We start from the raw sequence: 26,647 nt of genomic DNA, 5'->3' as shown, positions 1-26,647 counted from the left end.
GAAACTTGAAGCAGCACAGGGACTTTTTTTGCATCAGCCATAGTCATCAAGCTGGATGTTTTCATGGGGCCATTTCCATGAAGCCTCATTCCAACAGCTAGTGTTCAAACTCTGGTTTTTTGTTGCTAGGTAATGTATCTACCAGACATCCCTGACCCTATCCCTGTACCACCAAGGACTGGTAGGGGAGAGGGTGTGGATGGAGTGAGGCACAGGAAGGGTCTGTTTCTTTCATTACTCAGTAGCTGAAGGTACAGTGGTTTGTATTTTGGCAGAGTCAATATAGCTACATCAAAACCTCAGATGCCATCTTCACTCTGAGTCCTGCTGCTTCTTAGGCAAATTTGTACAGCAGGCTTCTTGCAAGAAGAACTAGACCTGCCTCCTCATTTTCCACCAGGATTCACGCTTTCCAAAAGAGAAGATTGGATTGGGTTGGGTTGTCTCCATTCAATCTGCAAAACCCTAATGAGCAGAATCCACACCAAACTTGTGCAGAGGCACTGGCCCCTCATGCTCAACCCACAGATGGTTGCCCTTTGCTAAGGCACCAACCCCTCCCATTCGCCCATGGGCCAGTTCTTTCTGCACATAGGACTATAGCAAATTGTGCAGGGAGGCTCCCCTTTGGCTCAGAAAGGGCAGGCACTCTGGCTCTCTGCCTGGCCAGCACACCATGGGTGGTGGAAAGAACACTGCATCAAGTGTCCTAAGATCTAGATCTTGTCCTTGCTCTGCGTGATTTTGTTCCAGCCCCAACTTTTGTAGATCTTAATCTCTCACCTGAAAAATGTGCCCCACCTACATCATAAGGTTGCCGTGCAGTTCAAATAAGGCAATAGTTATGAAAGTACTTTGAAAAGCTGTAAGAACTGTAATAATGTTATTCCTTGACTATAGATTAATGAACATAATAAAATTGCTATTGCAGGTATTAGCATAATAGCACAGATTGCGTTTCCCTTTAATGAAATTCATCAGGGATAAACACTCAGGTTTTTTCTGAACATTCTCTTGTCATCTTTCTTTCGTCAAAGGCCATGAGGTTCAGTGGTCCCCAGCCACGTACCTCTGTATGCTTAAAGTTTCCAGGAGGCCACTCTGCCTAAAGGGACATTGCTTAGATACAGATTAGACATCTTCCTGGAATCTTCCAAGGCTCTGATTGCGTGAACAGCTCTAACAAGAGGATCAGCAAGCATTTTTAACTAGTAAGTGTAGACATGATGCTTCAGTATAAATCAAACCAATTTTGGTTACAAAACATGTTCAGTGTTATGGATAACTGAACATTTTGCCAGTTACAAGGACAGTGCTACCCCTTCCTAGTTAGAAGTAGCTTGATCTTGTTTAAAGTCCCTGATAGAGGCTGGAGGGCTGGCTCTACCTGAGGACACCCTGCTACCCAGCCCTCTGGACGTGCAGGTGTGGGGCGAGGCTGTCTGGCAAAGGCCTTCCGGAGACTTCAGTGCAGTAGGGCAGGCACAGAGCCATGTGTGCTGCCAATAGCTTGGCATGCGGTTTTCTCTCTCCAGATCCAAATGTCACACTACTTCTATAAAATTCATTACAATGCTTCTCTTCATTTCCTCTCTGGCTTCTTTCCTCTCGCAGCCTCCATGGGTACATCTCGTCACCAAGCCCTCTGCGTAGAGTCAGCAGCGACTACCAGCAGCTCATCCGAATTCCACACTGCCATTGTCTCTCTTCTCAGTTTCTCTCCATGTTTCCTATCCCAGCGCAGCGTTAGAACAGTGGCTTCGTACGAGCTGAGTAAGTGATTTGTGACTACATTTCCGCCCTTATTAGAGGGACCTACCCTCTAAAGGGAGCTACTGCAGAAACTACCCTTTTTATCTCTCAAAAGATCTTTCCAATAATCTCCCTATATTTTTAAGTTTCCTGTTGCTTGACCTTTGATGTGGATTCTCTCAGAGCTGGGCTCTGCCTTGTCTTCATTTGGCTATTAAAGCAGGCTTTCTGTCTTTTTTTTTTTTTAATTTTATTTATTTATTTATTTATTTATTTTTGACTGTGTTGGGTCTTCGTTTCTGTGCGTGGGCTTTCTCTAGCTGCAGCGAGCGGGGGCCACGCTTCATTGCTGTGCACGGGCCTCTCACTGTCGCGGCCTCTCTTGTTGCGGAGCACAGGCTCCAGACGCGCAGGCTCAGTAGTTGTGGCTCACGGGCCTAGTTGCTCCGCGGCATGTGGGATCTTCCCGGACCAGGGCTCGAACCCGTGTCCCCTGCATTGGCAGGCAGATTCTCAACCACTGCGCCACCAGGGAAGCCCATAAAGCAGGCTTTCTGTCTTTTTAAAAGAGACATTCCCAGGCTTCCCTGGTGGTGCAGTGGTTAAGAATCCGCCTGCCAATGCAGGGAACATGGGTTCGAGCCCTGGTCCGGGAAGATCCCATGCGCCCCTGAGCAACTAAGCCCGTGCACTACAACTACTGAGCCTGCGCTCTAGAGCCCTCAAGCCACAACTACTGAAGCCCATGTGCCACAACTACTGAAGCCCATATGCCTAGAGCCCGTGCTCCACAACAAGAGAAGCCACCACAATGAGAAGCCCGCTCACCGCATCGAAGAGTAGCCCCCGCTCGCCGCAACTAGAGAAAGCCTGTGCGCGGCAACGAAGACCCAACTCAGCCAAAAATAAAATAAATTAAAAAAAATAAATTTATTTTAAAAACTAAATTAAATAAAAGAGACATTCCTAAAGAGGGAAGGTCATCAGAGGGCTAGGGCCACACGAAGACCGTCAGCCTGGAGAATGCTGCCTCCTGCCTCGGAACACAGGCAGGCTGCTGACAACGCCTGAATGCAGGGAGAGGTGACCCTGGGTTGGAAAGCAAGGGCTGGGCCCTGGAAGCAGGCTCCTTAGCCCCTACAACAACACAGCCACTCACCCTGGGAAGAGCAAGGGTACAGAAAACAAAGGCTCATTTGGCATCTCTGATATATTTGAAGTGAATATGACAAATAGCTTAAAAGGGGCAGGGGAGATGGATGACGCTGCTAACTTGAGACTGTCCACGTGAGAGTCTCTGATTTATCAGCCTTCATAAGAGCGGATAAGCTCTCGAAACGAGTGCTCTGTGATCGGCGGCTGTACCTCCTGCTAATCTGTGTGGCTCTCCTGGCTGGGGGTGTATGTGTGGAGGCTGCAGGTGACTGTCACCGGGACTGAAAATACACACTTTGATTCCATTATTCACTGATCCACTGGTTTGCCTTCTTATGCTGGGGCTGTTCATTGTGGCATTCCAAGGTACAACCCAAAGCTGGCGGGAATTATATTTCAGAACAGGTTTGGGGTGGGGAAAAAAGAAAACTATTGCTGAGAGTGGAGCCCTGTCATTTTTTTTACCCCTATTATTACGAAAGCTGTGTTCCTTGTATTAGCAGAATGGAGTCAGAGAAACCGTGCAGCCATTTGGAAAGGAGGAGGGGAGTTCTCCCCAGGGCAGGGGGACGTGCAGGACCCAGCAGGGGGAGGGAAGCTATTATTAAAAATAAGAATAAGAAAATAGAGCTGTAAAGTGGGCGAGTAACTGGACTGAATATTGGTGCTGAACAGTGTCTGGGCACTGTCTGGGGCTGCCTGAGTAAGATTAAAATCTGCAGGGAAATTTTGTTCCTTAGCACTGGCAGAAATTAGGAATAAATTCAATTGCATTCTGCACAATAGCTGGAAGCGATTGAGGTTAAGTGGCCTCGCTCTCTGATGTGTTAGTATTACTGAGCACTCTCTGCCCATGTGACTCCCTGCAATCTGCTCTTGGAACACGTCGCCATGGCAACTGATGATTTCTATTACAGTACATTCAAGTTCACATTCTAGGCCTGTCATATGCTTGGAAATTTCCAGTTAAAATATTTATTTATGAAAAAAGCAAAAAAAAAAAAGCCACCCTCAGATTCTTTCACAGATAGCAAACAAAAAGATGCCACGATGCAGCGTGATTTATCTACAGAAGAGAAGAGATTGTTGCATTTTCACTTAGCTGTTTGTTGCCACCAAACAAAAAATTCCCCATGGGGTGGCCAACTTGAAATCTCACCTACTGTGGTTTGTGTGCAGGTGTAATGTTGGTCTGAGTGCAGATTGACAGAAGTGGCCTGAAAAACCTGCAGATCAGAGTTTCCACTTGGCTCTTTGAGATGCATGGTTCCAATTTCAGCTTCCTACTAAGGTTCTGCATCTCTTTATCTTAGTCAACCCTCAGCTGGGAAAGAGCCGCACTCATTCCTCAACCATGAGGAAGGGGAGGCGGGACCCCTCATTGGGTGGGTCAATATTCTGGGGTCCCCAGGGGTTCTCAAGCTGACCCAGGAAAGGAGGAGGGCAGCCGGGGACATAACAGGGCACACTGCTCTCTCATAGAAGCCATACTGTGTTCCATGATAAAGGTCGACGTGGCTCTCTGTGTACACCTCCCAGGCATTGCCCGCAGGGCCCCAGGGACCCCCAGCTCTTTCAGGAAGACTTCTGTCTAGGCTTGATTATGCCCAGTGATTTCTCCCCAGAGAAAGACAATCAAGGGTTAACTAAACCTTTCCTGAGAAAGAAAACATTGTTTCTTAGCCCGGCATACACAGGGAAGAGTTGCTAACAAGGCCTCCTCTACTTTTTCCCCTTAGTCAAGCACATTAAATATGTTAATAAAAGATTCCCCAGTGCTTTCTCTATCAGAAGCTTCCAGGTGGCTGCGATGACCCTAGGTGCCCAATTACCTGGTGAGGGCATCCCACAACTCACAAATGGTTCTCTCCCTAGCTATTAAAATCTCCAGTAGCTTTTTTTGCGTTGTGACTTCTGCTGTGTCTGATTGGAATCATATCCTTGTTCCTAGCTAAAACCCACTTTGTTTAGAGGGCCTGTGTTTTCTTAACTCGATCATAAGAGTCACTGGACTGCTTGTTTAAAATACATATTCCCAAGTGTACCTCAGACTTACTGAGTCAGAGTCCCCAGGGAGAGGCCTGGGAATCTGTATCTTACAATCAAGCAAATTTGAGTAGCACTGCACTTGGATTGTGAACATATTGGCAATGTGAGGGCTATCTTTCGAAAATTATCTAGTGACATAATCCTGATGTCTATATATAAGGCAGTGGGCCAGAAGTCTTCTGGGAAATTCCTAACCATTATTGGTGTAAAATGTGACGAAAAAGATTGGGCAATGTTAAAGAAATGTAAAGAATAGATGGATGGTTGTGGTTCTGGAGAGTCCCCGGTGGAAGCATGAATGAATTCAGTCCTGTTGATACGAAAGTATTTTCTATGCAACAAAATACTCATTCCATGTACAAGAAAATAACTTCTTCTTAAAACTCAGATTAACCAATGTGCCAACCCAGAAGCTCTAAGAAAGGAGTATTGTGCATGTATAACGGATAGGACTGTTTGAGAATGAAGTTTGAATTCTAGGGTTAAATTTTTAGTGCCACTCAGCAGCTTTGTCTATGAGGATTTACAGGACAGGTGTTATGTTTACAGATTGCTGACTGCACATGTAAGAAGGTAGGCGAGGCAGCATAAAAGATGGCAACACTAAAGCCAGAAACCTGACCTGGGAGATGCATGTTATGTGTTCAGCAGAGAAGACACCAAGCGTAGAAGTAGCCCCTGCACTCTACACTCCGTGCCTCTCCACACTCCTAACACAAGTGAGTGATGCCTGGACGTGCGACTGTGTTGAGAGGCTCTAGATAAAGACTTTGGTGTCGATACCACTCAAATTGATAGTTCTCCCATATTGTTCTTTTGATCCAAAAGGGTAGGTAGTCATTTAAGGTGGCCTGATGGACACTTGGAGAAATTAGAGCAGACATGGTTAGTTTTTTAATCAATTCAAGAGTTCCAGAGAAGAACTCCTTCACACACAAACACACACACACACACACACACACACACACACACACACATTTCTGCAAGCTCTGAGAGAGAGAGAGAGAGATTTGACATGGTCTTCTAGAGCCTGGACTGATGGATCCAGAAATTACCTTTTCAGATTCTGGGGTAGATTACAGACCTGTAGGCCCTATCTAACCAAGGAAACAGCAGGACCCCCAGCCCAGAATGGCTCTGGCCAAGCCTAGCTCAGGCTGTCACCTTTATGTGGGGCAGCAGCGTCACCTAGTGAGCCTGTGGTTTAAGTACAAGCTCTTTTCCTGGGAACTATCCAATTTGATCAAACTGTAATGAGATCGATTTTCCATATTAGTGAGTGAGAGTAGTTGTATGGATAATCCCAGACTGGAGATGACCCCCAATTCTGTTTCTGTTTAGCTTGGAATGCACTTTATGACTATGTGGCATTTGGATTTTCCATCAAGTAACATAAAAGAGAGCGTGGCCGAGCTCATGCCAGGCAAGATGGGCAGGGGAGGCAGAGGGGTTGGCCAGGTTAAAGGGGGGTTGGGTCCTTGTGTCAGTTCAGTTCTCCAAGAAGCAGATGCTGAGATGGAGTTAGACGCGCAGGAGACTTAGCGAGGTTAACACCTGTGAAAGGGAAAGGGGAGAGAGGGATCACCAGTCGGCAGGGAGAGCCTTCAGACCACCGTGCAGATCTGGCATCTGTGAAGAGAAGACGGGGTAAGAAGAGCCTCAGACTGCAGTGCAGCACAGAGAAGGGGTTGGCCGTCCCAACTGGGAAATCTGGTGCAAAGATCCAGAAAAGGTGGGCCCTGCTACCACTGCTGTGACTGGTCATTGATCGGCCTCTGCCTTGGAGACATTCAGAGCAGGAGGCGGCCAGTTACCTGCGCTCCGGGGAGCTGATCCCCTCTTGAAGGGAGACCTGAGCAGCAGGACTCTATGGCTACCACAGACTGGAAGGGAGACTGTGCCAGGGTCACACACTTGCCAGCCGACCCGCACGTCCGCACACAGGCACGATCGGAAACAGAATGCAGGAACACTGTCGTCTGATGCATTTAAGTTGATGAGTGTAAACCTAGTACCTGTTCTCATTCCATGAATTAACGTAAACCAGAAAGTGCAACTCCTGGGCAGTGTTTATTAATCCCACCTTTCTAAACAACAAGCTGCTGGCCATCCGCGGTGTGACATTGAAACCAAGTTCAATGTCAACAATGTGGAACACCAACAGCATCTTAGCTTCTTTGTTGAGGATGGATTTGAGTCTGAAAATGTCTATATCCTGCCCAAGGCATGAACAATAACCTCACATCTGTGCTGATTCTCTCCTTCCTATAAACGGTCTTTGTTGCTGTTGACCATGAGACACCACTGCCCTGGTGATATGACCTGATCTCTGTATTTAAAAACATTAAGGAACTTGCTCAAGTTCAAAGATTGTCAGAAATCCAATTTGGGTGAATTAAGAAACCCAGATAGCACAACAGGCAAGGGCACAAAGTTTTCAAATAATAGTTAAGCCACAAAGGCCCAGGATACCTTGAATAAAAAATACAATGAGCACTTGACAAAGAACCTTGGAAAGATCTAAAGGTAGAAGAAAGCCCACTGTGGAAATAGAGAAAAGATGAGGAAGAGCCCCCCAACCCCGCAAAAAAAATGAATGCACAACTCTTTCTAAGGCTTCTCAAGGAAAGAAAGATAATAGCAGTGGAGAAGGCAGAGTGAGTTAACACCACCAAAGAGGTTAGAGGCGAGGAAAATGGTCTGGAGAGGAGGAAGCCTGGGCAATAAAGCGGCTGGACTAATAAATGAGAAGGGGAGTGAAATTAATGATGACTCTGAGTGGCAGAGATACCGAGCTGCTCTTTTAAACTGGTCCTTAACAAGAAAAATAAAGGAAGGGAGCATAGATAATTAGGAAGTAATGAAGACCTTTAAATATAGATGTTGAAATAAACCAGGTAAGGGAATACTTGAAAACATGGTACAGTATGTAAATCAGCAGGTCCAGAAAATGCACATTCCCCAACCTTAAGGGAATTAGTTAATGAACTTGCGGAACTACTGGCCATTATTTTCAAAGGCTCCAAGAGACCAGGGATTATAAAATGAAAATATTTGACCAGTATTTTACCAAATAAAAAAAAAAGTAGCCTTGCTAATTACTATACCTGCCACTATACACTCTCCCCACCTCATAGGGTTGTTGTCATGACAAACGGAATTAGAAATATTAGCTGGTGGTGGTATGGATGATCCCGGCTGATAGACTGGAGCTGGGACATATGATTAGGGGTAATGCAGATATTTGACTTTTTGTTCAATGGAATGTATTTGGAGGTTGTAGAATTATATTTGCGGGGGGTTTTGGGGGGGCTGATATAAAATCAGTTTACATTCCCAGAAAGCAAGGAAGAGAAAGTCTTCATTGTAGGTGCCAATCTATGATGTTAAATTTTCTAAAGATAATCCACAGATAGATAAAGCAATGTAGGCAGTATCAGAAATCTCCAAGTATTCTCTTTAATAAATAGACTGCAACAAGTTATTCTTTATTTTAATCAAGATAAGTAATGCATTATTTTTATAGAAAAAACAAAAAATACAGACAAGCAATCATCATCATCATCATTATCGTCACCTAACATCTTTCCACGCACTATTACATGCACATCCTTCCCTCCCTTTAAAATTGCTGCATAGTTATTTAACCAATAACTTTTGGACATTTAGATGATTTCTCCTTCTTTCTTCTTGCTACCAGTAACTCTGCAGCTAACATCTTTAAACAAACATCTTCACGTACTTATTCCTCTCTTCCCTTAGAATAAAGTCCTATAAAAGGAATTGCCAAGTCACTTGAAATTTTCTTAGGATTTCTGTTCCATATTGCTAAATTATTTTCAAGAAAGAAGGCAATTAGCACTCCACAAACAATAAATCAAAATTCCAGATTCTTCATGTTTACACCAATTAGATTTGATACATTTGTTTAATCTTTCAGTTCAATAACATGTTAAACATCCTAAAGCCATTGAATTTGGATCATTGAATAGAACAAAACACCTAAGGAAATATATGTATTTTCTATATTGGCCTTAAACTATTTGGGGATAATTCTCTTTTCTCTCGCTCTTCTCCCTCTCTCTCTCCACCTCTCTTCTTTTCTTTCTCTCCTTCCGTCCTTGCCTGTCTGCCTGCCTTTCTTTTTGAGTCATAGCTGTAGTGACATTTTTTCATTAAGGGGCAAGAAATTCAAATGGCACCGTTGAGAATAACAGTCTGGCTCTATCCTATAAAGTTTAACGTTTGCAAGCCTCTGAACCAGGCATACATGTTGGAGAAACGCTTGCAAAAGAGAGTGAGAATGCCCAAGAATGCACACAGCAGCCCTGTCTGGCATAGCTAAGGAACTGCCAACAGCCCAAATGTACATCCGCAGGAAAAGGGATGAGTAAATTGTGCCATATTCCCACAATGGACTGTCATACAGCAGTGAAATGGATGAACCACGACTAAATGCAATCACATGGATGAATCTTAGAAACAACATTGAATGAAAATAGCAAGCTGCAGAAGATTAAATACAGTACGATACAATTTTTATAAAGCTCAAAAGCAAGCAAACTTAAAAAGCTTATTGCTTAGGGGTACATACATAGGTGATAAAAGCATTTTTTTCGACAGGTAAGTAATGAACACAAAATTCAGGACAGTGGTTACCTCTCGGGGGAGACAGGGTCAGAGGAATGAAACAGAAGGAACTCTTAGATGCCACACCGGGAATGGTTCAGCTCCCAGAGGGGTCACACTTATTCATTTTATTGTTCTGTTTTATATGTGTTATAAGCATCTGAGTGTATCAACCACAGACAGGTGGTTATGTATTGCATAGTCACTCGTTAGCAGATTTCATTTGCTAATACGTCAAATAGTGCTCTTATGTCCCCAAAGAACATAAGCAGTTTTTCACTGCTAAAACCAGGCCCCATACTTTGCCGGCTAGATGCCTGCCACTGAGAATACAGAACAGAGCCTCTCTGCAGGATTCCACAATTCCCCAGAGAAGTGGCTGTGCCCTTGCACCTCAAGTGGAGAATTCCCTTCGCTCTGGAGAATCCAGAAGGGAGGAAAATGAGCTGGCATATACTATAGGCACAGCTTCTGGAGGAATTCCCTAGGGCTCAGGGCTATGACCTTACCCATTCTCGTCTACTTTTCTAAAAATAGATCTCCAATTCTGGTGAATGGTTAGAAGAAAATAGCTTATTTTTAAAGAAGTCCTAAATAGCAAAATCATTTTGTTTAAGCAATGAGCCAAGTCCCTTCTAATGAGGTTGTGGCATTACTGGAAATAAGAGATATATTTAAATAAATAACCCATACATTACCCCAATAAATCACTTGAAAAATATTCTCGAATGTACTAAATGTATTTTTAGTGGCATGTGCCTGACCTTTCTGAAAGAAGAGAGATAATGCTGAAACATTTTGAGAATAAACATTTATCCAAATTAGTAGTCAAGACACTAGTGAAATTGTTTCGTTTTCTTAACACCTTTAACTATATCCTGCGTTTCAGAAACAACTTACTTTTTCTACCTTTAATAAAATACAGAATCTGTCTGTGAAGTAGCAGGAATATGAGAGATGAAACTTTTTTGATGACCCAATGAGAAATCCTACAGTGGTCCTGTTACTTCAAGGCCTCGGGCAGGATGGATACAGGGATCTGCAACATTTCATAAAACAACTCGCAGTCCATAAAATGTGAGTTTTTTATGACTGTGTTTCCAAGTGTTTTATAAGCAGTGTCATATTCTTTCTTAATAATATTCACAATAAAAATGTAAATAAGACCCATTTATTCATTTAACAAACACATTCTGAGAACCTGCTCTCTGCCTGACACTCTGCTAGGGACACACAAGTCTTCTCTCAAAGTCCTCACAGCCCAGGATGTCTTATAAAGCCCCCTGTATTAAATCTGCATCTGAACCTCTTAATATTATTTTCCACTGCCTGAAAAAATAATAATTATATTGACCTTGTTCTCCAGAAAATGCTTCAGATTGAGGTTTGGCGGGAAGAGGTTCCACACCTCAATCTTACTCATCTCCAGTGCTTCCCCCAACCCCACATCCCTCTCACTCCTCACCCTCTGCTTTTCCCCCTTCTCTGATCATTAGCCAAGGATCACTGTCTTCCCTTCCTTTTCCTTTCCTCTCTCTCTCCCCTCTTCCCTTTACTAGAAAACTCCTAGAAAAACATTCACACCACTTTCTTCTCCCAGGAACTCCTTGTCAACTACAGCGTTAATTTTAGTCCTCTGTTCTACCCACACTGTACTCACAAGGTCAGTGGTGGCCTCCTCATCTCTAAAATAATGACCTGGTTTTCCTCATCTTACTTGAACTTCTGCTGCAGCTGACACTGTGGACCCTGCCATCATTTCTCTGCCTTCCTTTTGGAGAGGTCCTTCTGCTAGTTTTCCTTCTGTGGGCTCCTTCTCAGCCCTCCTCACCAGCTCCCCTTTCTCTGCCCATCCCTCCAGGATTGGCATTCACACCCCAAACCACACCCCCTCTTATCCTGCTACTATGACCACGAGGGTTCTCCTTGTGTGCCACATGTAGTCACACATCAGTGGCCCTGGGCAAGCTTGTCCCTTTGCCTGGAATGCTAAGCCTGAAATTCTCATCTTACCCATTCCCCTTTCCTCCATCTGCCCAAATCCCGCTTATCTTCCAGGGACTGGTTTAAAGGGAAGGCAGCATGTAGTGGGTGGAGGCATGGACTTTGGAGCCAGACGATGGGGGTTCAAATCCTGATTCTGCATTGACAAGCTGTGTGACCTTGTCAGTTAACCTTAACTTCTCTGTGCCTTTATTTCCTCAACTATAGAATGAAGATAACAATAGCACCTGCCTCTGAAGATTGTTATGAGAATTAATGAGTTAATATTTGTGAAGTCCTTAGAGGGGTGTCATTGTAAGTACCATGAATGTTTGTTTAAGGGGGAAAAAGTCAACTCTAAAAGTATTTTCCAAATGTCTGAGCTTTTAATCACCTCTTATTAGCCCACTTATAACCATGTATTGTGTTTTTAGATAAGTATTTCCCCAGTATACTCTGTGCTCCCTTGGTCAGGGACCCTGTCACCTCTGTATTCCAAGCTGGCATGAGGCAATTCTCAGGAAATATTTGTTAAATGAGCAAAATTCATAAGGGATGGGTTTTCCAGGCTACTCGATCTTAATGGCAAATCAGAGAGTGTGAGCCTAGAATGTCCTTGGGAGGTATTTTGGCAGGAGATGAGGTCAGAGTACTGTTAGGCACTAGCACTTTCCATTCCCGCAATTTCTTCAGCCCAGTAAACTGATCAGGTGACAGGAGCCATAATAGTGCCAAGCCCAATTAATCTAAACCAGAATGGCACACACTATACCTTTCTGTATCACATCAGTTGACTTTTATTTTCCATCCTTCATACCTGTTTCCTTCTCTGTGTGTAGCTAATGAGCTTTACATTTAAAACATGAAAAGCCCATAAAACATGAAAATCACAAATCAACAGTGCTTTGTTCAAGAATATCCTATTTAATCAAGAAACTTTCCCAAGTAATGCACTCAATTCAGCCACCAGGTGCCAGGTGGCAATAGGCGCTGTAATGGGAGGGCTAGGAAGACTATAAGAGAAAAGCTGTGCTCCCTTCCCTTGAGTGTGAGGGCTCACAATGCCATAAATGATTAGAACACACCATCCCCCTCCTAGGCGAGCATCTTTAGAAATCAAAGCTATTCCCATAACCTACTAATGCATCTGTACCTTTAATTAGCCCAATCGAGCATATAACTCGGTAAAAATCTCTCACCTTTTTTGCTCCTTTCAACTAATTTCTGAACATTTCATTTTCTAGTAAGCTTTTGCTGCATAACAAGCAGTAATGAAATGACCGATATTAACCCATTGTTAGATTAAACAAAGTACATCATTGGCTGATAGCATTCCATAGTACTGAGGCTTGAAATGGGTCCTATCCTATGATGAAAACATTTGGTATTTGTCTAATGAGACCATTCTTGTACCTACAGAGGAAAAAAGACATTGTATTAAAACATTTCATGTTAACGACGCTGTGTTCAGCACTTTCCGCTCCCAGCCACATCTGAGGGTGAGGCAGGTTTCTCGATATTAAATGCTGCAGTTGGGCCCATATTCTTAGCAAGATGTCTGATTGGCTACTCCCCAAATATAACTAAAATTGGCTTAAAATAGAACAATCACATGCTAACCCGTAGCATTAGCAACTCTATTAACAGCCAATTTCACATCCACACCAGAGGGAGTAAAAGGTAATTTGCTCATTATCAACACCCTCTGGCAGTGGAAGGAAATGACTGTTCATCAAAAATTATTTTCCAGCATAACAATAGCGGTGCCCATATGTAACCACCTCACTCTCCCTTCCCTCCACAACTTGATCACTGGGGAACAGCTACAGGAAAAGGACTTTGAAATATAAATGGTTTTGATATAAATAGCCTACCTGCCCACCCCTTCCAAAATCAGCCCTACCTTCATCTCACCTCGACAACCCTTTAGGGCTACAAATGAAATGTAGCCCTGTAGTGGGATCTACCCCACTGCAACAGAAATTGTTTAGATCGAAAATGTTTCCAAGTCCCCCCTACTTGACTAGTACCTAGGAATACTTTGACCAACCAATTGAGTGTGGACAGATCTTGGAGCCCACTGTAACCAGATCTAATCTGTATACTCATCTAGTAATTGAAGAAAATGAACCATTTAGAAATACGGTATTGTCCCAATAGGGCAATTTTAAATCTCACCCACCACCAATATTTCTTCAGAAGTGAAGTTCATTTGTTTGCTTTTAATTAGTGTTCAGGAAACTTCAGCATGATGTGTTTATGTATTTGGATATAATATTGTACTAGTGTAGTGAAAAATTAAAGAAACAGATTTCTTAACCATAATTCAAAAAGAGACATGTACCACAATGTTCATTGCAGCACTGTTTACAATAGCCAGGACACGGAAGCAACCTAAGTGTCCATCGACAGATGAATGGATAAAGAAGATGTGACACATATATACAGTGGAATATTACTCAGCCATAAAAAGAAATGAAATTGAGTTATTTGTAGTGAGGTGGATGGACCTAGAGTCTGTCATACAGAGTGAAGTAAGTCAGAAAGGGAAAAACAAATACCATATGCTAACACATATATATGGAATCTAAAAAAAAAAAAAGGTTCTCATGAACCTCGGGGCAGGACAAGAATAGAGAGGAAGACATAGAGAATGGACTTGAGGACACGGGGAGGGGGAAGGGTAAGCTGGGACGAAGTGAGAGAGTAGTATTGACATATATACACTACCAAATGTAAAATAGATAGCTAGTGGGAAACAGCTGCATAGCACAGGGAGATCAGCTTAGTGCTTTGTGACTACCTAGAGGGGTGGGATAGGGAGGGTGGGAGGGAGACGCAAGAGGGAGGAGATATGGGGATATATGTATACGTATAACTGATTCACTTTGTTATAAAGCAGAAACTAACACAACAATTGTAAAGCAATTATACTCCAATAAAGATGTTAAAAAAAAAGAAAAGAAAAGAAAGAAACAGATTTCTTACCTGTCACTCTGCTTAGCTAGCTAATTTTATTTGAAAATAGTCATCTCCTAATTCCAGTCTAGCTCTCTGGGCCTTCTCCTCTTCTTCCTACATCTGTCTACCCTGTCTCCTACACACAGAGTCCAGGCTAAACTGCCTGAAGCAACTCTTGAGATGTCACTCCCCAGCTCAGAAACTTTCAATGGCTCCCTATTGCCTCTAGATAAATTCCAGATTCTTCATCTTAGCATCTAAAGCTTTTCACAAACCTGCCTCTCCTTCTCTTCTGGCTCTCACTGGAAATTCTCATTTCTCCCCAATATCCTAGAATACAGCCCATCTTCCCTTAGAATCAAATGCAGCCACCTCCATAGTCTTTCATGATTGTTCCAGTGGAAAGTGAACCACTGCGCCTCTGAACTGCAGTAACCTTTTAGGATACTTTGCCACTTCATAGTGAATTACAAGGGGGCTTACCCCAGAACTTGAAAATGAGACAAAGATTTTTCTGGGAGAGCTGAACCATATCTAGAGTCACCTTAGAGAGACAGAATAGCTTTCATATCTTCAAAATCAGACTGTACCAGAATAGCCTACTTAAGGAAAGAGATTATCAATCTTGAGATGCATAAAGGGTGGGGGGAACATAGTCACAGAGGGGCTGATGTCTGGACCCCTCGTAGTGATGTCCAGCAGACAGAAAGCCTTGGCCGACAGATGATAGTACAAGCTCCATTGGTGAGACCTTTGCAATCTGAGATGGTTATGCGATGCTATCCTAGCTAGTTGCCTTTCAATATTGGACTCTTTAGATATCCCTTAGTCCTAATTCTGTCACCCAAAACCCTTTTTGGTTTCTCATGTTGGTCTGCCTATATAGAAAGAGAGTGTGCTGGTCCCATGGACTGAGAGTATTCCAGCTCCTGTGACAGTGATTTCTCACAGTATATTAGTTAGTTGGCTATTCATTCTTTCAATAAATATTACTGAGCATCTACTATGTGTCAGGCACTTATCTACTCATTTGAGATAAGATGGTGAACAAGACAGTCCTTCAATCTACTGAGTTTACAGTCTAGAGGGAGATATAGACAAGTATGCCCACAATTCTAATAGAGTGTGATGAGTGCCTTGTTAGGGATGTTCACGGGATTAGGGTGGGAGCACATTCTCGAGAAAGAACCCAGGCTCGAAGAGCCAGATAAGGCTTTGTAGAGGAAATAATATTTACCTGAATCCTGAGGCATCAGCTGGAGTTAGCCTGAAGATGATAGGAGGAGGGAGATAGAATGATGCACATAGCACAGGCAGCATGAAAAAGATTCAGGGTATGTCTGAGAAACTGAACATAGTTCAATGGTGCTATAGTGGGGAATGTGAGTAAGGGCAGGCAGGAGGGTCAGGAGAGCTGCACACAGATCAAGGAGGGCCCATATACCATTTTAAGGGTCTGTACTCTATCATGAGAGCAGTGCAGAATTATTGAAAGGTTTTAAGCAAGTGAATGACATGCTCATATCTCTGGTTGCTGGAGGAACGGGCAGTATCGTTGGAGATGAAGAGAAGAGGACCAATAGAAGATTTATTTAGAAGATACAATAGGCAGGGCTTGGTGAGTAATGGGATAAAGGGACTGGGAGTGGAAGTAAGCAAGAGAGAGAGAAAGAGAGAAGAAGCAAGATGGTGCTCGAATTTCTGGGCTTGAATAAATGGGGTGGGTGGTGGTGCCTTTCACTGAGGCAGTGTGTAATAGTGGTTAAGAGCACAAGCTCCAGAGCTGGGCTACCTGGGTTTGAATCCCTGCTTTACCACTGACTACTGTGTAGCTTTGAGCAAGTTACTTAACCTCTCTGTGCCTCATTTTCTCATCTGCAATGAAGACAACCAGAGTACCTACATCAGAGTTGTTATGTAGATTACGTGGGTTAATAGTGGCATGCTCAGAACAATGCCCGGCATATAACAAATATTATATGTGTTTGTTAAATATACAAAATAGATGACAAAGGAAGAGTAGCAGGTTTGGAGTAGAGGATTATGAGTTTCGTTTTGGAGATACTGAATCGCAGAAATCTGTGGAGCAGTCAAGACTAGCTCTCTAGATGGCAGTTGCATATATAGACCTGGAGCTCCAAATGGAGATCTGTGCTGGGGATTTTGTTCTGGGAACAATCCTCATATGAGTAGTAACTGAAATCAGTTACCTTCAAGCCTGGGTTCTTCCTCCAAGCACGCACTCCCATCCTGATCCCCTGAACATCCCTAACAAGGCCGTCATCACATTCTATTAGAATTGCAGGAATACTTGTCTATATATCCCTCCAGACTGTTCACCATCTTATCTCAAGTGAGTAGACAAGTCCCTGACACCTAGTAGATGATCACTAATATATATTGAAAGAATGACTAGCCAACTAACTAATACACAGTGAGAAATCACTGTCACGGGAGCTGGAATACTCTTAGTCCATATGACCAGCATAGGAAGACCCACATGAGAAACCAAAGAGGTTTTTGGGCGACAGAATAGATGGAACAGACCATAGAGGAGGTAGGATGAGAAGGGAGGACAAGACAAGAGAGTACCTTTGAGGCCATTTCAGGAATGGGCAGAAGGAGAAGTACTTGCCAAGGAAATTGAGGAGCAGTCAAAAAACAAAAGGAAAACCAAGACCAGAAAGTGTTTCTAGAAGGAGGAAGTAGCCGTTGGTGTCAAATTTGTCAAATACAATAAGGACCAAAGAGAGCCCACTGGATCTGACAACAAAAGTTTGACTGCCGCCAATCAGAGTTGCTGCTGTCAAGGTGGGGGTGAGAGGAAGGTGGCAGAGGAAATATAAGGAGACAGCAAATGCAAACAATTCGTTCACGAAGATGTGTGAGTAGCAGGGAGGAGGGAGAGCAGACAATAGATGGCGGTCAGGAGAGGCTTTTTTTTGGTATAATAGAAGGTACTTGAGTGTTTTTAACTGATGTTAATATGGGTTGAATTGTGCCCCCCCGAAATTCATACATTGAAGTCCTAACCCCCAGTACGTGAGAATGTGACCTTATTTGGGTATAGGGTCATTGCAGATGTAATTAGTTAAGATACGGTCATACTGGAGAAGGACAAGCCCCTAATCCAGCATGACTGGTGTCCTTATAAAAGGGAAATTTGGAGACAAATAGGCACACGAAGAGAAGGCCACGTGAGCACAAAGGCAGAGGTGGGAGGGATGGGGGCAAACTACCGGAAGCTAGGTGAGAGAATGGAACAGGTCCTCCCTCACGGCCCTCAGAAGGAACCAACCCTGCCCACACCTTGATCTCAAACTTCTAGCCTCCAGACCTGTGAGACAATAAATTTCTGTTGTTTAAGCCATCCAGTTTGTGGTACTATGTTATGCCAGCCCTAGTAAACCAATATGATCGCTAATGGGACTTTCTACCATTTATCATATTAATCAGGAAGTAGATGGCATGCTCCAGCTGAGTAATTCATGGAATGGTTCATAAAGGGACTAAGCATAAAGGTGTGGGCAGGATGTAAGGAAGCTATAAGGTATGTGCAGTGCCCAGGTAGAGTAAGAATGGGCCTTGACCATCCCCAGAACTCAAGGGCCATGGGAGGGAGCAGACCTACATGAAAGGGGTGACAAAGCAACTGGGTGGAAGGGCGTGTGACTGGAGCCTCAGTCACTCCCGGGGACCTGCCAGGGCTGGATCTAAGGACACACGTGCAAATATGGCACAGTCCTCCCTCCCTATGATCTCCTGCAGACGCTCTGTATCAGCCAAGCCATCCAGAGGCCTGAGGGTCAGTGAGCTGGTTGATGCAGCGCCCACAGGTCCACCTCATGGGGCACAGAGCAGAGGAGAGAGGAGTAGAAAGTAAGGGACAAACAGGAACCTGGCCCAATGCCTTTTCCCATTTTGGAGCCACTTGACTACGTTACATATTCAAACGTTTAAACTTTTAACTTGCTAATAAAAAGAATCATAGAGAGGGAGAAGCTACAGAACAAGGCTGCACACTGTGTGAGGCCCCTTACAGGAGGGAAGTGGACTATTTTATGGCACCAGTATTCTCATAGTTATATTTGTCATTGTTCATTTCTGCTTCACCAGACGCATACTGGGTTCTTGGCACTTTTTAATTGCTGAATAAATTTTTGTATTTTCTATTTCTCTTGTTTCATCTTTGGAAATATCCATTGAGAGGGACTTTTTCTGCTATCACGTAACCTCTTGATTATTTAAAGTGACTGAGGTGTATCTCTCTTCTCCTAGAATACCTTTCAGATATGCCAGTGACTGTAAGGAGAACAGGTCTGGTTTACGGTATGGGCACATAAGAGGCAGGAAGTGACTCCAAGAAAAGCTTCTGTTTATAGCATAATCGGTAAGAATCATTTCTTTTATCTCTGACTACAAACATTTATTTAACTAAACTTACCACAAAAATTATATTATCTAAGCTAGTATATGTTGACATGCTATCATTTTTATATGTTTCTATATTAGATTTAGCCAGTGCTTTATTTCAAATAGAATCTTAATTCATTACAGAAGTTAGCATGATAATCATCGATAAGAATAACAAGTCTTTTATAATAAAGGCCGACATTCACATGTTCATAGCAGTTCATCTTCGGGTTTTGCAACCTGAATAACTTTTTAATCCCACAAAGTAGCACCAGCTATGTGATAGTCTTTTGAACCCTTGGGTTGGCTTTTCCAAGTGAAATTAAGGAACTGAGTTGTGACAATCCATCTCAGAAGTCTTCAGCTTCTCACACCATAATTAGGGCTACAGTCCATCAGTTCCCTCCTTCTTGAAACAGAAAGACCAAATATGGAAGTCAGTCTAATGCGTAGACTATCCATGTAAATATCTGCACAATGTATTATTTACCTATGGCAGAAAAAAAAAGGATGTAATAAAATACAGAAATTTTTATAATGGGAGGAGAAGGTTGCTCCTGGGTAAATCATTTGAGGAAAATCAGAATTGAGCTTTGACACAATTTCTCCCTCATACGAATAATGGGATTAAGGGGAGGAGAGAGAGCGGGCCTCAGAGAACATCAGTGATGGCAAATGAGGAACCCAGGTGAGTCAGAGAAATGACCATGAAGGCAGCCCAGAAAAGCAGCATTCAGGATCTTCCTGGGGAAAAGATGTTTGAGAGCTGGACAGCACTGTGAGAAGGAAACTTGTGAAGCAATGAGGAAAAGCCATAGATAGCCAAAAACTTTAATTTTAAAAAAAATTAAAATTAAAAAAGCAAAGACAAAATGGAGAGGAAGTGTGGAGTACCCCACAGCCCAAGCTGTCTTCAAATAAAATGCACTTCCATGAATGGTCCTGACTATTCCTAATTTTTTTTAAAGTCACGCCCACATGCTGCAATGCACAGTCATCTTTTTATTTTTCCCTTCATCTGGGGGACAGGAATTCCCTTTGAAGCCTCTTTGCGATCGGAACTGAAGGAGCGCCGGGGTTCGCGGGGCCTGGCGGCTCTCCTCCCTCACTGCCACCTGTGCAGTTGATGCACCCTTAGTTACAGAGCCTTGGACTGCTGCTGCCTTCAGTCAATCCATTTAGCCGAAGGCCTCTGATTTGTTCACATTTACTACAACACATACAGAGGGCTGGAGGATTTTTTTTTTTTTTTTTTTTACTATTGATCTGGTGCTTTAAGAGGGGAAAAAATCTCCTTGGCTGTCTAAACACTATTGATCCCTGCTTGGGAGTCGCAGCAGAAGTGTAGAAAGGGCGTGGATGAATTGAAATTTCATTTCCGACAACTTGTTCCTGTTATTTTTACCCTTTTGGACGGGGAGAAACAAGTTGCTGCGGCTTCAGTCAATGTGGTCGATAGCTCCACTGAGAAACTCAACACGGCTTCTGCCAGAGGTTTGGCAATGAGACATGATGTTGGATTTAGAGTGTATGAAGCTGAAGGATGCTGGTGAAAATCACGAGGTCTTAACGGCAACCAGAGGCAGAGCAACTGGCTTTGGGCTCGCTGAGACCCAGGGGGCTTGTGGCTTTGAAGGAAAGAAGGCTTACAGAGACTAATGACACCCCCGTTTGGGAAAGGCCCTGAGTAGTCACACAAGAAGCTTCACCAATTACAGGGTCCTCACTTCTGACTCGTGGATGGCTGTATGTTATAACCAAAGGAGAGGTACTCTCTAGCTGAAGCTAAATTTCAGACTTCAAAGAAGAGCGTTAGGTTGAGCTATTCCAGGAGGTTGCCCACGACCTGTCCAGGAAAGGACCAGTGCAGAAACTGGAGCTGCAGGCCCGCAAGGAACTAGGGGATGACACTGGGTCTGCAAGGCCACGCATCTGCAGCCAGCGGCCTCAGGAAGCCCGCCTAGCCTGGAGCACGCTGAGTAGGTGTGCTTTGGTGCCAATAACACCAGCTTTGTTCTTACCTTTATTAGATGCTGAAAGAATACAGGAGAGAACCAGGCTCCTTCTTCCTAATGGCAACATCTGGCATTTATGCAGCCATGCACCTTTGATCCTTAAGGGTCCCAAAGCCCTTTACAACCTGCTGTAGTGCTAATGGCCAGAGCAACGATCTCACAGTAAACGTGCTAAGTATTCCCCACACTGGCTCCCTTTTCTCAGTTTTGCAGTGTATAGAACAGTTCTCCACTCTGGGAGGGAAGAGTCCAGTTTGGATCCCAAACACCTCTTTTGTCACGTTTTTTGCAAAGTTTGTCCTCCCCTTTTTTAACTAAAGGTACTTCATCACCATTCTTAATAAACAGTACTTTATTTACATTTCCAATTATTTTACAGGCCCATTTCTGCCCCTATCCCCATCCCTCCCATTCCAGAAAAAGATGGAAATTTTCTTCTCTCCTGGGAGCCAAGAATCTGCATTGCCTACGAGGTTGCAAATTCAGACACAATAAACAGAATTAAGAAAAACTGAGCTGGCATTTGACAGAAATTGTAAAATGACACTCAGAAATGTTGCTCTTGTGGAAATTACTGATATTAAAATATAAATCAGTGTCTTGTGTTTCCCGAAGCACCAGGGGCTCTATTAGGTTATGCAGTTTGATTGCTGAGCTGAACCTAAGAGACTTGGCAGTTCAGTGCTGAAGTTATCCCAAAGAATTTAACCCCTCTCCTGCTGGAGAGCAGGCACCCAGGCAAATGCCTATTGATCATAGCATCTCCAAAAAGCCTTTGCTTTACCATTGAACCCTTTGAAAACTGCAAGAAGGTGGAGGGGGCTAACATGGGGAGAGAAGGTAAAGGAATTTGGAAAATCCTTTCTCAGGATAACAGTCTTATTGCGTAGTATCAGGAAGAAGGCAGCAGAGGGCAACTCAAGAAGCAGATTCTATGAAATTTTTTATTAGTTATAATGGGGAAAATAGTAACTCGGTAGACACCAGCATGACCAAGTGACCAGGGTCAATATCATTGGTAATAAGACATACTGATAGTGTGTAAGATGCTAGCACTGGGGAAGTAGAGGAAAGGGTATATAGGAGCTCTCTGTACTATGTTTGCAACTTTTCTGGAAATCTAGCATTATTTCAGAAAGGTCTGTATGTTCCTGTTTTTTCACCAGAGTCAACCACTGCTACCTTTGTAGAGAGACAAAGCAAATCACAAAAAAACCATAATAAAGGCAGATTGTGTTGTTTTAAAAGGTGAATAGATAAAGTGCCATAGGAGTCTGAGGGTTTAGCTACCTGGCAAGGCTGCTGTGAGGATTATTGTTCTTTTATGTTTAGAACAGAACAGTACCTGACATATAGTAGCTGCCACACAAGTGTTAATTAGCGCATGTGGTTGGAAGGAAGATGAGACATGGCTATTGAGTTGGGTCTTGAAAGTGTATGTGTTTTGGACAGAGAGACAGATACCTCATTTTTAAAAAAAGAAAGATACTGAGAAATCAGGTGGGAGAGTTCTCAGTATGTCGGTTGATCCTAATGGCAACCAAGATGAAATGGAGTGTGTACTTCAAAAGAGGAAATTTTACTAAATGGCATGGGAATAATGATGGTGGCAGTAGGAGGGCTAAGTATGTTGCTCCCTTCCCTACCCTGAATCTTCCTACTCCATACCTCAAGTGGAGAAAGAGAAAGAGTGAATGCAATGAGCTGATGTATCAAGAGAAAACGAAGTCAAATCAAGGCAGAGAAAGGAGCATTTGAGAAAAATGTTTGTAGGATCAAAGAGTTGGTCCACAATGAAACAGGGGTTCCAGAACCTATAGTAGAAGCAGCTAGTGGAGGTCCTAGAAATGAAGAGTGAATTGTAAAGAGGTCTCTTGAAGAGGACTGTAATTAAGGGTACTTTATCCCTTTGCATTAGATCTAGCTGCATAAAACAGAGAAAATCCAAAACAGTGACTTAAGATAGAAGTCACTTATGATAGAAATTGCTCTCTCTGGGGAATTCCCTGGCCATCCAGTGGTTAGGACTCCACAATTCCACTGCAGGGGGCACAGGTTCGATCCCTGGTCGGGGAATCCCTCATGCCACGTGGTGCGGAAATAAATAAATAAACAAATATGTAAGAAATTGCTCTCTCTCTCCAGGGCTGGCATGGTGGTTCCATACCATCAGAGACATAGGTTCTACCTCTGTGAGCATCATGTCATGTTCCAAATGGTTGCTGGAGCACCAGCCACTAAATCAGCATTCCAAACAATCAGGAAGGAGGAAAGAACTGCACATTACTCTTTAGGATTTCCAGGAAGTTCCCACAATATTTCCTCTTACATCTTACTGGCCAAAACTTAGACATATAGCCATACTTGGCTACCAGAGAGGCTGGGATAGGTAGTCTTTTGGATAAGTACATAGACACCCCAATAAAATTATGGTTCTGTTACTATGAACGATTAAAAGTATGGATATTGGAACAGGCAACTGACAGCCTCTGTGAAAAGTACCAAAAGAGATAGCCATGGGGAGAGATTTTCACCTGCAGCAGTGAGTCTGATAAATCCTGGGACCCCTTCTCTTGTTCCTTCTAGACACTTATTTCTTCGGCCATTCCAAAGTCTCCTTTAGGAAGACCCAACGGGCCCTGCTTCCTCTCCAGAAGAGCCTCAGTCCTGGGGTTGGACTATGACCCAGTCAGTAACCTTGGTGTCAGGTTCCTATCACTCAGTTATGGTGCAGAGCCCCAAACCCTGGCAAAACCACCCCCTCCTACCACCTCCCCCTATCAGGTATGCGCTACATGACCAGGGACTTTTTTCCTTTTGAACTGGATTTGGATCCAAAGAAGTAGATTGTTCATGCCAGGCCTCCACACAGTATGGCTCTGTCCATGCATTCTTGGCAGAGGTAACTTATTGTACAAGGAGCATCCTGTCAATTCATGGTGTTCACATATTTTTAAATGGAAGAAACATTGCACATCCTTTCATCATTTCAATAATTAAGACCCCTAGGAGGGGCTTCCCTGGTGGCGCAGTGGTTGAGAATCTGCCTGCCAATGCAGGGGACACGGGTTCGAGCCCTGGTCTGGGAGGATCCCACATGCCGCGGAGCAACTGGGCCCGTGAGCCACAATTGCTGAGCCTGCGCGTCTGGAGCCTGTGCTCCGCAACAAGAGAGGCCGCGATAGTGAGGGGCCCGCGCACTGCGATGAAGAGTGGCCCCCGCTTGCCGCAACTGGAGAAAGCCCTTGCGCAGAAACGAAGACCCAATACAGCCATAAATAATAAATAAATAAATAAATAAATAAATAAATAAATAAATAAATAAATAAAAATTAAAAAAAAAAAAAGACCCCTAAGACTCATCACCCTTTTTTCATTGGTAGGAGATGGAACACTGGAGAAAAATCTAAAACCTAGCAAAAGTAAAGAAAGGCTCATGGCTAAGTGTAAGTAAACCTGTTATTTTGATTAATCCCCAAGGATAGCTTTAACTTTAAACTAAATAGCATCTCTTTCTGTGAAAACCTAGAAACATGTTGTAGATGAGAAAAATAGGTCCTTGATATTCTTCTGTCTAGGTCATGAAGGAAAAGGAACAGATGGTGTGGCTTTAAGGCCAGTAGTCCCTCCATATACCCAAGCAGTTACCAGTTCCTTGGGGAGAGAGCTAACATCAGTAATCTGTGATGATGGCATTTGTGTAACCTAATGAAGGTAGATGGTGTATGAAGTACTAACATGTGTTTTCCATCCTGCCCCTGCTCAACCTGTGTTTCACTGAACTGTTCACTTGTACTTTTTTCCTTCTTCCCCCACAAATAAACAAAGTCTCTCTGAGTTAAGAAAGGGGAGGGAGGGACTTCCCTGGTGGCACGGTGGTTAAGAATCCCCCTGCCAATACGGGGGACATGGGTTCAATCCCTGGTCGGGGAAGGTCCCACATGCCACAGAGCAACTAAGCCCGTGCGCCACAACTACTGAGCCTGCGCTCTACAGCCCATGAACCACAACTACTGAGCCTGCGTGCCACAGCTACTGAAGCCCGCGTGCCTAGAGCCCGTGCTCCACAGCAAGAGAAGCCACCGCAGTGAGAAGCCTGTGCACCACAACAAAGAGTAGCCCCCACTCGCCACAACTAGAGAAAGCCCATGTGCAGCAATGAAGACCCAACGTAGCCAAAAATAAAAATAAAAGAAAGAAAGGAAAAAAAAAAGAGGAAGAAGGGAATTTAAACATAAGTAAGAGAATTTGACCCTGGTGAAATCAATGAAATGGGCACAAATGGGGAAAACAATAGGATCCCAGGTAGGTTTAGCAATCCAGGGGCAGGAAGGACTTTTGACAAATACCAGGAATGGGGGACAGAGAAGTAAACAAAATCTTAAGATCCTATCCCCTTCCTCTCAACACCTTTCTAGAGAATGGTGGAAATGATGGTAGGTACAATGATGGTAGAGCAGGTCCAAGAGGCGAGGGCCTGAGACCAATCTCACGTATATGTGTGTGTCTCTCTCTCCTTCTGCATTAGGAGCTTCCTCAGAGGATGAAAAAGGGCCAGAAGACCCAAAGCCTACAGTAAGATGAAGATGCAATCTATGCAGCCTAATGACCAGGACACAGACATCTCAGCACACTTCAGCTGGGAGAGATGCCCATGCCCATGGAGCAGGAGCCACCCCTGATGCCAGGATGCATCTTAGGACCTCAGGAGTTAGGCACACTCTGGAGAGACCTAAATACATGGAAGGAATCATGAACTGCTTCATTTTTAACCTAAAAATGATGGAGTTTTCTCAGAAATAACTAAGATTCTGTTTTCTGCCATTTGGTGGAAATAGGGTTTAACAAAGAGGTTGAGTAATAGAAAAATAGTTACCTTTTCTTTGCACACCTGAGTTCATACCTACTAAACTAGTCACCCATGTGAGATGCAGTGTTAGGTGTTTCTCGGGAATCTGTGAAGTGCCCTATGTGGGGGCGGAGGCCAACTTCAGGGGCACAAAACATCACTAGATCCCCTGACCAAGTTTTTGTTTTCACTACAATTTTTTTTTTTCCTGCTCACAACTGTCACCAAGAAAAAGCCTGCTAGAAAGGCAGATGGCAGAACTTGCGAATACAAAAGGAGTAGTTCCCTGGGCAGTTGCAACCGAATTGGAGATGCTGGTGGAGGAGATGAGGCACGAGGATGTGAAGGTCTCAACAGTGATGCAGGAGACAGCAGCACAGAAGATGTAGAATCAGAGTTTGAGAAGAGAGAAGACATTCAAGTCCTGGGCCCAGAGATCAGTATCCACTGATCAGGTAGGGGACCCCTCCCTCTGTGATGAGTTCTTTCCTCTACAAAATATTTGTCCAGCCACACTCCTCAGAGGGCATTGTGAAGGTTCCCGTGTTCATTTTATGAAGCATTTGAGGCTCCCTCAAAGCACTCTTCCTTATCCATCTGGCAAACATTACTGTCAAATGCTTCGAAAATTTATCATATAACCCTTCCCTTTTTTTCATCATAAACACTTCCAAATTGCCCACTGCTGTTGTTAATGACTCACAGGATTCCCATGTCTCCTTCATGGAACACAATTCAGCTCTCTATTTTTCCTCTGACTTATTTTACTTAGTAAATATATTTTCATGCAAATATGAGAGCCTGTGCCTGCCACTTTTCCTTCCAAATGCTCTTGGCCTTT

The 26,647-nt window shown here is 43.6% G+C and overlaps 1 protein-coding gene and 1 long non-coding RNA gene across 2 annotated transcripts in view; one reads left to right on the top strand and one right to left on the bottom strand.

The window, feature by feature from the left end:
* Nucleotides 1-2,473: 2,473 nt before the first annotated feature.
* The window catches only part of PMFBP1 (polyamine modulated factor 1 binding protein 1), a 71,024-nt gene continuing 46,850 nt past the window's right edge, over nucleotides 2,474-26,647 (top strand). The window contains 1 exon segment of the mRNA XM_082370021.1: nucleotides 2,474-26,261. The gene's annotated coding sequence lies outside the window, so the exon portion shown is untranslated.
* LOC309617573 overlaps nucleotides 19,412-26,647 on the bottom strand; it is a 15,582-nt gene continuing 8,346 nt past the window's right edge. The window contains exon 3 of the long non-coding RNA XR_014238055.1: nucleotides 19,412-19,432. This is a non-coding gene — a long non-coding RNA (uncharacterized lncRNA). The remainder of the gene's footprint in view (nucleotides 19,433-26,647) is intronic.

Source organism: Balaenoptera borealis (genome assembly GCF_965194805.1).
Source record: "Balaenoptera borealis genome assembly, chromosome: 19".
In the NCBI taxonomy this organism is placed as follows: Eukaryota; Metazoa; Chordata; class Mammalia; order Artiodactyla; family Balaenopteridae; genus Balaenoptera; species Balaenoptera borealis.
Note: the sequence above shows the minus strand (reverse complement) of the source record. Positions and strands in the feature narration are given on the sequence as shown.